The sequence below is a fragment of the Petromyzon marinus genome, unplaced genomic scaffold, assembly GCF_048934315.1.
Source record: "Petromyzon marinus isolate PM22_M1 ecotype Great Lakes invasive population unplaced genomic scaffold, UKy_Petmar_22M1.pri1.0 PM_Scaffold_66, whole genome shotgun sequence".
NCBI lineage: Eukaryota > Metazoa > Chordata > Hyperoartia > Petromyzontiformes > Petromyzontidae > Petromyzon > Petromyzon marinus.
This window is the reverse complement of record NW_027423673.1, coordinates 194,256-209,255: the sequence shown is the minus strand read 5'-3', so window position 1 is coordinate 209,255 and position 15,000 is coordinate 194,256. Positions and strand designations below refer to the sequence as shown.

Genomic DNA, 15,000 nt, shown 5'->3' with positions numbered 1-15,000 from the left:
TAAACGGGGGCTCTGGACGGGTGCGAGGGGCTGGTAACCCCTCCACCTTCAATTAATTACCACTAAACCACGAGTTAAACTGAAATATGTAACTAATAAGCTTGTGCCGGAGGCCCCGGGGGGACAGGCGTCTATGACGTCTCCTGGCCAAACCCCAATTGGCGGAGCCAGGAGATTGAATCTCTACCCTCGGGGCTCCTCCAGAAACAACGAAAAGCCACTACGGGTGGCCACGTGGAATGTTCGAACGCACACTGCGGAGGAGAGGCTGCCACTCCTCTGTCGGGAGCTGGACCGGTACTGCCTGGATCTCTGTGGCATTCAGGAGGTCCGGTGGACCGGTTCTGGCTCCTGCTACCATGAGGGGTGGACAGTCTTCTACTCGGGGCAGCAGACTGCCAAACAACAGGGTGTGGCTCTTCTTCTGAACAAGATAATGAAGGAGGCGTGGGAGCATGGCGGTGAGGTGTGGGAAGCTGTAAGCCCCGGGCTACTTTGGGCTCGCCTTCTCATCAACCGGAGGCGAGGAGTGGTGGTCGTGGTTACTTATACCCCCACCGAAGACGAACATCCGTGGAGGGATGCAGGCAAAGCCGACGAGTCAGATGCCTTCTATGACCTCCTGTGACAGGTGCTGGCTAAAGTGGCCCCTCGGGATAGAGTCATCTTGTTGGGTGACTTCAATGTCCGAGTTGGTCATGATGCTGGCACCTGGTCTGGAGTGATTGGAGGGCATGGGCCGGATCAGCTCAATAACAACGGTAGGAGGCTGCTAGATTTTTGTGCAGCCCATGGGCTTGTAATTACCAACACGCTGTTCCAGCATCGGCGCATCCACACAACATCATGGATGCATGCCGGGTCCAAGCAAGAACATCTGCTGGACTACATAGTGACGGACCAGCTGATGCGAGCCCATGTCCTTGACACCAGGACCTACCGTGGAGCTGATCTGCCCTCAGACCATCGACTTGTCATCTGTAAGATGCGCCTGCCATTCTTCCACTCCGGTGGTGGGTGTACACCCAGGACCCCATTCCAACCAAAAGTGGCCTGGTCTCAGTTATCCGATGAAAGTTGCAAGCGAGAATTTCATCATCGCCTGCGGCTGGGGTTGGCATCGTCCCCCACTCCTCCTGATGTCGAGGGTAAATGGGCGAGGTTTAGGACTGTGACTCATGCAGCTGCAATGGCTGCTTTTGGTACGCGGTCCAGACCTCCCCAGAGACCCTGGCTGACGGAGGAGGTGTTCAAGATGGTTGAGAAAAAGCGACAGGCCCACTGTCATCGGCTACAGAATTTTACGTCAGCGAATGAGGAGGCTTACCGCAGCCTTCGCTCGGAGGTTCGGAGAGCCATGAGGCGCTGCAAGGATGGGTGGTGGTCGCGGGTTGCTGAGGAGATGGAATCTGCCTCATTGGCCCACGATCACAAATCTCTATTTAACTCGATCAAAAAAGTAACCTGCAGCGCCACACCTATTACCATCATTAGGGGAAAAAATGGTGATCCAATCTCCGACCCCCAGGAACAGGTTTGCAGATTTGCTGAGCATTTCTTTGAGGTCCTGGGGGAGGGAAAATCCCTCAGCCAGGAAAACATCGTGGCACAAAGTGAGGATGACCCTGCTGAGGCTGCGGTGCCTCAAATATTGGGAGAAGTCACCCCCTGTGAGTGGCTGGCTGAGGTGCCATCTGTTGAGGAAGTACTGAAGGCAATCCGGAGTTTGAGACCAGGAAAGGCAGCGGGCAGAGATGATCTCCCAAGTGAAATGCTGAGGGAAGGTGGCGTTTGTGCACAGACTGCCCTATATGACATCGTAACAACAGTCTGGACCACTGGACGGGTTCCACAGGATTGGAAGGATGCCCTGGTGGTCCCCCTCTTTCAGAAGGGGGACCGCACAGACTGTAACAACTACAGAGGCATCTCACTCCTCAGTGTGCCGGGAAAGGTCCTGGCAAGGATTATTCAACATCGCCTTGCCAGGCACGCTGAAGAGAGGCTTGCGGAGTCCCAATGCGGTTTCAGGAAAGGGCGGTCCTGCACAGATGCCATATTTTCTGTCCGTCTGCTACAGCAGAGGTGTAGGGAATTCCAACAAAACCTATATCTCTGCTTTATTGACCTGGTCGAGGCCTATGATACCAACAGTAGGCCTGGGCTCTGGGTTGTTCTTCGTGCTTTTGGAGTACCTGACCCTCTGCTAACGATCATTAAGGACCTTCATGATGTGAGCGGGCCCGGGTAAAACTACGTGGCCTGGAGTCAGAGCCATTCCCTGTACACCTTGGGGTGCGACAGGGATGTCCTCTGGCTCCCGCATTATTTAACATCTATTTTGACCACGTAGTTTGTGAAGCCTTCAATAGCTGTACCGGGGGAATCTCCATTTGGTACAGACATAATGGGGGGCTGATCGATGCCCGGGTGCGGTCAAGGGATGGCTCCCTATTGATCAACCACGTTATGTATTCCGATGATTTGGTAATAGCTGCTCATTCAGAGGAGGATTTGGAGACGTTGCTGCTGAGACTGGAGCGTGCCACTCAGAGATGGGGCCTTACCATCAGCCCCACCAAAACTAAGCACCTGCCTAGGTCCACCCCCACAAATCCCAATCGGTGATGGGGCAGTTGTGGAGAGAGTGGAGAGTTTCCCATACCTGGGCAGTGTGCTTATGACCGGCTCCAGTTTAACAGCGAAGATCTCACTCCGAATCAGTCGAGTGGCAATATCTTTTCATCGGTTGCATAACGCTGTGTGGAAGCTACCTGGTCTGTCGCTCCGCACTAAGCTTCAGGTCTTCTTGGCCACAGTCATTCCCTCTCTTCTCTACACTTGCGAAACGTGGACCCCCTTGATGGAGCATCTTCGCCGGTTGGAAACATTTAGGCTGGCCTGCCTACGATCCATCCTGGGTTTAACCAGACTGGATTGTGTGAGGAGCTCACAAATCCTTGAAAGATCTGGGCAAGGTCCCATCGGTGAGCTCCTCCGGCAGGCAAGGCTGCGATGGCTGGGTCACGTAGCCCGCATACCCAGCCACCGCATGCCGAAACAGCTTTTGTTCGGCTGGATCGAGGGGGCTAAATAGGCACGGCATGGGCTAGGGAAGAGATGGATTGATGTGGTACAGGAGGACGTGGAGCTGCGTGGACTTGCCGATGACCGGTACCAGCGGTGTCAAGATCGGCCTCTGTGGAGGAGGCTCGTGAAGGACGCTACTGGGAAGTTGGAGGCAGTCGCCCTCCAACATCAACGGACGGCGGAGGAGCGACGCTCAGAACAACGAGCGGAGCGCCGGGTGGCTAAAGCACAGCAGGTTGGCACAGTAGGGGGCACAGGTGGTGCATCAGCCAGTCATCTCAGTCAGTCGACCCGTGGCACCTGGGTCTGCCCCGTGACCTCCTGCCAGCGGGCGTTCGACACTTCACGTGGCCTCAGGGTGCACATAGCCTGGCACAAGCGTCGTGGTGACGTCACCGCCACTTAGTGGCGAATGGCGGTTGTTGTTGTGTGTCTCTGTGTGTGTGTCTGTGTGAGTGTGTGTCTGTGTGTGTCTGTATGGGGAGCGGTAGTGGTTGTAGCGCCTAGCGCACTGCCTTACAAACCCGGGTTTGAAACCAGGATCTCAGTGTCTCTGACACGTCCATCACGAACCCATCCCACACTCACACACATAGACACTAACACACTCACACACATAGACACTAACACATTCACACACACTAACACTCACACACTCACTAACAAAAAAGACAAAGATCCCCCGTATAGCCTTAACAGACTGTAGGGGCAAGTGCTGTTAGCGAGCACCTATGAAGGCCGGAACGGTACACGAGGGGGTGGGTGGCCAGCACCACGCCCGACCGCCTTTGTCTCCCTAGTGGCAATGCTTATACACCGCACCAGGTACTCATTTGAGGTTGAGTCGACCTAGGGGAGGCCCAGGACCGGTCCAGATAATCGTCACTAGTGTTGGCCGTGAGCGGGAATCGAACCCGGGTCGCCAGGTTCATAGCGCAGCGTAGCGCTAACCGCTACACTACCACAGACACACAGACACACACACACTAACACATTCACACACACTAACACTCACACACTCACTAGCACACACACTAACACACTCACACACACTAACACTCACACACTCACTAACACACACACGAACACACTCACTAACACTCACTAACACACTAACACACACTCTAACACTAACACACTCACACACTCACTAACACACACACTAACACACTCACTAACACACACACTCACACGCATAGACACTAACACACTCAAACCCACTAACACACACTAACACACTCACTAACACACACACTCACTAACACACACTAACACACACACACTAACACACAAACATACACAATAGACACTCACACACTCACACACATAGACACTAACACACTCACACACATAGACACTAACACACTCACACACATGGACACTAACACACTCACACACACTCACACACACTAACGCACACTCACACGCACTAACACACATGCACACTAACACACATGCACACTAACACACACACAGACACTAACACACACACACACACATAGACAATAACACACACACATACACACTAACACTCACACACATTAACACACACACATTAACACACACACACACTCACACACATACTCATACACATAGACACTAACACACACTCTAACACACTCACTAACACACACTCACACGCACTAACACACACACATACACACTAACACACTCACACACATTAACACACACACTCACATACACACTAACACACTCACACACATACACACACTCACACACACTAAAACACTCACACACACTAAAACACTCACAGACACTACTACACTCACACACACACAGACACACACACACACACAGACACACACATACACACACAGACACACACAGAGACATACACACAGACACACACACAGACACACACACAGACACACACACACAGACACACACTTACATACACACACAGACACACACAGAGACATACACACAGACACACAGACACACACACAGACACATATACACACACATACACACAGACACACACACACACACATACACACATACACACACACACAGACACACACACACAGTCACACACATACACACACACACAGACACACACACAGACACACATAGACACACAGTCACACACACAGTCACACACTTACATACACACACACACATACACACACACACAGACACACACACAGACACACACACAGTCACACACACAGACACACACACAGACACACACTTACATACACACACAGACACACACAGAGACATACACACAGACACACACACAGACACACACACAGAGACACAAACACACATACACACACAGACACACACACAGACACACACAGAGACACACACAGACACACACAGACACACACACAGTCACACACACAGTCACACACACAGACACACACACAGTCACACACTTACATACACACATACACACACAGACACACACAGACACACACACAATCACACACAGTCACACACACAGTCACACACTTACATACACACATACACACACAGACACACACAGAGACATACACAAAGACACACACACAGACACACACAGTCACACATACACACACACAGACACACACACACACAGTCACACAGACACACACACAGAGACACACACAGACACACACACAGACACACACACAGTCACACACACACAGACACACACACAGACACACACAGAGACACACACAGACACACACAGACACACACACAGTCACACACACAGTCACACACAGAGACACACACAGACACACACAGTGACACACACACAGAGACACACACAGACACACACACAGAGACACACACAGACACACACAGTGACACACACACAGAGACACACACAGACACACGCACAGAGACACACACAGACACACACACAGACACAACAACAACAACAACCGCCATTCGCCACTAAGTGGCGGTGACGTCACCACGACGCTTGTGCCAGGCTATGTGCACCCTGAGGCCACGTGAAGTGTCGAACGCCCGCTGGCAGGAGGTCACGGGGCAGACCCAGGTGCCACGGGTCGACTGACTGAGATGACTGGCTGATGCACCACCTGTGCCCCCTACTGTGCCAACCTGCTGTGCTTTAGCCACCCGGCGCTCCGCTCGCTGTTGTGAGCGTCGCTCCTCCGCCCTCCGTTGTTGTTGGAGGGCGACTGCCTCCAACTGCCCAGTAGCATCCTTCACGAGCCTCCTCCACAGAGGCCGATCTTGACACCGCTGGTACCAGTCATCGGCAAGTCCACTCAGCTCCACGTCCTCCTGTACCACCTCACTCCATCTCTTCTCTAGCCCGTGCCGCGCCCGCTTAGCCCCCTCAATCCGGCCAAACAAAAGCTGTTTCGGCATGCGGTGGCTGGGCATGCGGGCTACATGACCCAGCCATCGCAGCCTTGCCTGCCGGAGGAGCTCACCGATGGGACCCTGCCCAGATCTTTCAAGGATTTGTGAGCTCCTCACACAATCCAGTCTGGTTAAACCCAGGATGGATCGTAGGCAGGTCAGCCTAAATGTTTCTAACCGGCGAAGATGTTCCATTAGGGGGGTCCACGTTTCGCAAGCGTAGAGAAGGGAGGGAATGACCGTGGCCGAGAAGACCTGAAGCTTAGTGCGGAGCGACAGACCAGGTAGCTTCCACACAGCGTTACGCAACCGATGAAAAGATATTGCCGCTCGACTGATTCGGAGTGAGACCTCTGCTGTTAAACTGGAGCCAGTCATAAGCACACTGCCCAGGTATGGGAAACTCTCCACTCTCTCCACAACTGCCCCATCACCGATTGGGAGTTGTGGGGGTGGAGTGTCCGATGGTACAAAATACCCAGGCAGGTGCTTAGTTTTGGTGGGGCTGATGGTAAGGCCCCACCTCTTAGTGGCACGCTCCAGTCTCAGCAGCAGCGTCTCCAACTCCTCCTCTGACTGAGCAGCTATTACCAAGTCATCAGCATACATAACGTGGTTGAGCAATAGGGAGCCATCCCTTGACCGCACCCGGGCATCGATTAGCCTCCCATTATATCTGTACCATATGGAGATTCCCCCGGTACAGCTATTGAAGGCTTCACGAACTACGTGGTCAAAATAGATGTTAAATAATGTGGGAGCAAGAGGACATCCCTGTCGCACCCCAAGGTGTACAGGGAATGGCTCTGACTCCCGGCCACGTAGTTTTACCCGGGCCCGCTCACCATCATGAAGGTCCTTAATGATCGTGAGCAGAGGGTCAGGTACTCCAAAAGCACGAAGAACGACCCAGAGCCCAGGCCTACTGATGGTATCATAGGCCTTGACCAGGTCACAGACACCCACACAGACACACACACAGTCACACACACAGTCACACTGTTCAATGTACCTTGAACCAGATTATCATGTGATGGTCACGCGCACAGACACACACAGACACACTCACACACATTAACACACACACTCACACACATACACACTAACACACTCACACACATACACACACACACTAAAACACTCACACACACTAAAACACTCACAGACACTACAACACTCACACACACACAGACACACAGACACACACACAGGCACACACACACACAGTCACACACATACACACACACAGACACACACAGAGACACACACAGACACACACATACACACACACAGACACACACAGAGACACACACAGACACACACACAGTCACACACACAGTCACACACACAGACACACAGACACAAACACACATACACACACACAGACACACACAGAGACACACACAGACACACACAGACACACACAGACACACACACAGACACACACACAGTCACACACACAGTCACACTGTTCAATGTACCTTGAACCAGATTATCATGTGATGGTCACGCGCAACAGACACACACACACACTCACACACACAGACAAAGCTCCCCGGGTAGCATCTAAGGGGCAAGTGCTGTCACGAGCGAGTAGCAGCACCGCCTATGATGTACACACAGACAAAGCTCCCCGAGGTAGCCTCTAGCAGGGCTGTAGGGGCAAGTGCAGTGTCACACACAGACAAAGCTCCCCTAGGTAGCCTCTAGCACCCACCCACTCACCCACTCACCCACCCACCCACTCACTCACTCACCCACTCACTCACCCACCCAATCACTCACTCACCCACTCACCCACTCACTCACCCACTCACCCACTTACTCACCCACTCACTCACCCACTCACTCACCCACCCACTCACTCACCCACCCACCCAATCACTCACTCACCCACCCAATCACTCACCCACTCACTCACCCACTCACCCACTCACCCACCCACTCACCCACTCACCCATTCAATCACTCACCCACTCACCCACCCACATCACTCACTCACCCATTCACTCACCCACCCACTCACCCACTCACCCACCCACTCACCCACACACTCACCCACTCACCCACCCACTCACCCACACACTCACCCACTTACTCATCTGCTCACCCACTCTCACTCACCCAAGCACCCACTCACCCCACACTAACTCACCCACCCACTCACCCATCCACAGACTGATTTACAAGCTTACCCGTTCACTGACACATTCACATGCTCATGCTCACATTCACGTGACACACAGAGACACACAGAGACACACAGAGACACACAGACTCACACAGACTCACACAGACTCACACAGAGACCCACAGAGACACACAGACTCACACAGAGACACACAGACTCGCACAGAGACCCACAGAGAGCCAGAGAGACACACAGAGACACACAGACTCACACAGAGACACACAGAGAGCCAGAGAGACACACAGAGACGCACAGAGACACACAGAGACACACACAGAGACACACAGACTCACACAGAGACCCATAGATTCACACAGAGACCCACAGACTCACACAGAGACCCACAGAGACAGACGACTCACACGGCTCACTCAACTGCACACCCACTCACCCACCCACTCACCCACTCACCCACTCACTCACCCACTCACTCACCCACCCACTCACTCACTCACCCACTCACTCACCCACCCACTCACCCACTCACCCACCCACTCACCCACTCACTCACCCACTCACCCACTCACTCAACCACTCACCCACCCACTCACCCACTCACCCACTCACCCACTCACTCACTCAACCACTCACCCACCCACTCACCCACTCACCCACTCACTCACCCACTCACCCACCCACTCACTCCACCCACTCACTCACCCACCCACTCACCCACTCACCCACCCACTCACCCACTCACTCACCCACTCACCCACTCACTCAACCACTCACCCACCCACTCACCCACTCACCCACTCACCCACTCACTCACTCAACCACTCACCCACCCACTCACCCACTCACCCACTCACTCACCCACTCACCCACCCACTCACTCACCCACTCACTCACCCACCCACTCACCCACTCACCCACCCACTCACCCACTCACCCACCCACTCACCCACTCACTCACCCACTCACCCACCCACTCACCCACTCACTCACCCACTCACCCACTCACTCAACCACTCACCCACCCACTCACCCACTCACCCACTCACCCACTCACCCACTCACCCACCCACTCACTCACCCACTCACTCACCCACCCACTCACCCACTCACCCACCCACTCACCCACTCACCCACCCACTCACTCACCCACTCACCCACCCACTCACCCACTCACTCACCCACTCACCCACTCACTCAACCACTCACCCACCCACTCACCCACTCACCCACTCACCCACTCACCCACCCACTCACTCACTCACCCACCCACTCACCCACTCACCCACTCACTCACCCACTCACCCACCCACTCACTCACCCACTCACTCACCCACCCACTCACCCACTCACCCACCCACTCACCCACTCACCCACCCACTCACCCACTCACTCACCCACTCACCCACCCACTCACCCACTCACTCACCCACTCACCCACTCACTCAACCACTCACCCACCCACTCACCCACTCACCCACTCACCCACTCACCCACCCACTCACTCACCCACTCACTCACCCACCCACTCACCCACTCACCCACCCACTCACCCACTCACCCACCCACTCACCCACTCACTCACCCACTCACCCACCCACTCACCCACTCACTCACCCACTCACCCACTCACTCAACCACTCACCCACCCACTCACCCACTCACCACTCACCCACCCACTCACTCACCCACTCACTCACCCACTCACTCACCCACTCACTCACCCACTCACCCACCCACTCACCCACTCACCCACCCACTCACCCACTCACCCACTCACCCACCCACTCACTCACCCACTCACTCACCCACTCACTCACCCACTCACTCACCCACTCACCCACCCACTCACCCACTCACCCACCCACTCACCCACTCACCCACCCATTCATCCACTCACTCACTCACCCACTCACTCACTCACCCACTCACCCACCCACTCACCCACTCACCCACCCACTCACCCACCACCCACCCACTCACCCACTCACTCAACCACTCACCCACCCACTCACCCACTCACCCACTCACCCACCCACTCACTCACTCACCCACTCACTCACCCACCCACTCACCCACTCACCCACCCACTCACCCACTCACCCACCCACTCACCCACTCACTCACCCACTCACCCACTCACTCAACCACTCACCCACCCACTCACCCACTCACCCACTCACCCACCCACTCACTCACCCACTCACTCACCCACTCACTCACCCACTCACTCACCCACTCACCCACCCACTCACCCACTCACCCACCCACTCACCCACTCACCCACTCACCCACCCACTCACTCACCCACTCACTCACCCACTCACTCACCCACTCACCCACCCACTCACCCACTCACCCACCCACTCACCCACTCACCCACCCATTCATCCACTCACTCACTCACCCACTCACTCACTCACCCACTCACCCACCCACTCACCCACTCACCCACCCACTCACCCACTCACCCACCCACCCACCCACTCACCCACCCACCCACTCACCCACTCACCCACCCACTCACTCACCCACCCACTCACTCACTCACCCACCCACCCACTCACTCCCTCACCCACCCGCTCACCCACCCACCCACTCACCCACTCACTCAACCACCCACTCAACCACCCACTCAACCACCCACTCACCCACCCACTCACTCACTCACCACCCACTCACTCACGCAACCACTCACCCACTCACTCACTTAACCACCCACTCACTCACTCACTCACCCACTCACTCACTTACCCACCCACTCACCCACTCACCCACCTACTCACTCTCCCACTCACCCACTCACTCACTCACCCACCCACCCACTCACTCACCCACTCACCCACTCACCCACTCACTCACTCACTCACCCACCCACCCACCCACTCACCCACTCAGTCACTCAACCACCCACTCACTCACCCACCCACCCACTCACCCACTCACTCACCCACCCACTCACCCACTCACTCACCCACCCACCCACTCACTCACTCACACAACCACCCACCCACTCACTCACCCACCCACTCACCCACTCAGCCACCCACCCACTCACTCACCCACTCACTCAACCACCCACTCACCCACCCACTCACTCACTCACCCACTCACTCACTCACCCACTCACTCACTCACCCACTCTCTCACTCACCCACTCACCCACCCACTCACTCATTCACCCACTCACCCTCCCACTCACTCACTCACCCACTCACCGACTCACCACTCACCCTCTCACTCACTCACCCACTCACTCACCCACCCACTCACTCACCCACTCACCCACCCAATCACTCACCCACCCACTCACCCACTCACTCACCCACCCACCCACTCACCCACCCACTCACTCACCCACTCACCCACTCACTCACCCACTCACTCACCCACTCACTCACTCACCCCTACCTAGGCGTAGTCTCAGCGACATCGCCATTGGCGACTGCCACATTAAGGGTAATTCGCTTCGCTCGCCACCAACCCACCAAATCTTCGTCTTCACTGCTCCCCGACTCGCCCGTCTCGTAGCCCGACCTCTGCCCCGGCTTTCTCACCGCTAAAATTGCCCCCACCACCACCACCAACACCACCACCACCACCACCACCTCCACCACCACCACCACCACCACCTCCACCACCAACACCACCACCACCACACCACCACCTCCACCACCACCACCACCACCACCTCCACCACCACCACCACCTCCACCACCACCACCACCTCAACCACCACCATCACCACCACCATCACCACCACCACCACCTCCACCACCACCATCACCACCACCTCCACCACCACCATCACCCCCACCCCCACCACCACCACCACCTCTACCATCACCACCACCATCACCATCACCACCACCATCACCATCACCACCACCTCCACCACCACCATCACCACCACCTCCACCACCACCACCACTACCTCCACCACCACCACCACCTCTACCATCACCACCACCACCACCACCATCACCACCACCACCACCACTACCTCCACCACCACCACCACCACCACCTCCACCACCACCACCACTACCTCCACCACCACCACCACCTCTACCATCACCACCACCACCACCACCATCACCACCACCACCACCACTACCTCCACCACCACCACCACCACCACCTCCACCACCACCACCACCTCCACCACCAACACCACCATCACCCCAACCACCACCATCACCCCTCCTCACCTGTGTAGCACCACCATCACCACCACCACCATCACCACCATCACCACCATCACCACCATCACCACCACCACAATCACAACACCACCACCACCACCACCATCACCACCACCATCACCACCACCACCATCACCACCACCACCACCATCACCACCACCACCAACGCAAAACACCACCCCCCACCCTTCCCCCTTCAATTCGCAATCAAATCACCAATTTGCCTCTGGCCTGTACCGCGTAGAGCGCGCGACGCTGGTGGTAGTGGCTCTTCGTTCGTCGCGAACGCGCGTCGCGAACGCGCGTCGCGAACGAACCGCGCGTCTCATCCGAGCGCCGTTTGCACAGATCGCTAGGACGCATCCGTGGCTACGGAACGGTGCCGTGGATTTTGAGATTCGTCCACGGATCGAGGGAAATATCGAGCGACGCGTCGATTACCCTCATTTTGGAAACGCGCCCCAGTCCACTCGTCCGTCGCCGGCCCGCGTTTAACAATCAAGCGATGGGAGTCTCCATAGCGACATCATCAGCAGCAGCAGCAGCATCATCAGCAGCAGCATCATCATCATCAGCAGCAGCAGCATCATCATCAGCAGCAGCATCATCAGCAGCAGCAGCATTATCAGCAGCAGCAGCATTATCATCATCAGCAGCAACATCAGCAGCAGCAGCATCATCAGCAGCAGCAACATCAGCAGTAGCAGCATTATCAGCAGCAGCAACATCATCAGCAGCAGCAACATCATCAGCAGCAACATCATCATCAGCAGCAGCAACATCATCAGCAGCAGCAACATCATCAGCAGCAGCATCATCATCAGCAGCAGCAACATCATCAGCAGCAGCAACATCATCAGCAGCAGCATCATCATCAGCAGCAGCAGCATCATCATCAGCAGCAGCATCATCAGCAGCAGCAGCATCATCATCAGCAGCATCATCATCATCAGCATCATCATCATCAACATCATCATCAGCAGCAGCATCATCATCAGCAGCATTATCATCATCAGCAGCAGCATCATCAGCAGCAGCAGCAGCATCATCAGCAGCAGCATCATCAGCAGCATCATCAGCAGCAGCATCATTATCATCAGCAGCAGCATCATCAGCAGCAGCATTATCATCATCATCATCAGCAGCATTATCATCATAAGCAGCAACATCAGCAGCAGCATCATCAGCAGTAGCAGCATCATCAGCAGCAGCAGCATCATCAGCAGCAGCATCATCAGCAGCATCATCAGCAGCATCATCAGCAGCAGCATCATTATCATCAGCAGCAGCAGCATTATCATCAGCAGCAGCAGCATCATCATCATCAGCAGCAGCATCAGCAGCATCAGCAGCAGCAGCATCAGCAGCAGCAGCATCATCAGCAGCATTATCATCACCATCAGCAGCAGCATCATCATCAGAAGCATCAGCAGCAGCATCATCATCAGCAGCATCATCACCATCAACAGCAGCATCAGCAGCATCATCATCAGCAGCATCATCACCATCAGCAGCATCATCATCAGCAGCATCATCATCATCAGCATCATCATCAACATCATCAGCAGCATCATCACCATCAGCAGCATCATCATCAGCAGCATCATCATCATCAGCATCATCATCAACATCATCATCAGCAGCAGCAGCAGCATCATCATCAACATCATCATCAGCAGCAGCAGCAGCATCATCAGCAGCATTATCATCACCATCAGCAGCAGCATCATCATCAGCAGCAGCATCATCATCATCAGCATCATCAACATCATCATCAGCAGCATCATCATCAGCAGCATCAGCAGCAGCAGCATCATCATCAGCAGCAGCATCATCATCAACATCATCATCAACATCATCATCAACATCATCATCAGCATCATCACCACAGCGACGAAGGATCCAGAGAATCCCCTGAACACATGACCCGCACAAGGTGATGCACTGTACACTGTGATGGTGGTGATGGTGGTGATGGTGGTGATGGTGGTGATGGTGGTGGTGATGGTGGTGATGATGGTGGTGGTGATGGTGGTGGTGGTGATGGTGGTGATGGTGGTGATGGTGGTGGTGGTGATGGTGGTGGTGATGATGGTGATGGTGGTGATGGTGATGGTGGTGATGGTGATGGTGGTGATGGTGGTGGTGATGGTGATGGTGGTGATGGTGGTGGTGATGATGGTGGTGGTGATGGTGGTGGTGGTGATGGTGGTA

General features: G+C 54.9%; 1 protein-coding gene across 1 annotated transcript in view; it reads right to left on the bottom strand.

The window, feature by feature from the left end:
* Positions 1 to 15,000, bottom strand: part of LOC116937063 (unconventional myosin-Va-like) — a 200,352-nt gene that overhangs the window by 184,949 nt on the left and 403 nt on the right. The window lies entirely within an intron of this gene.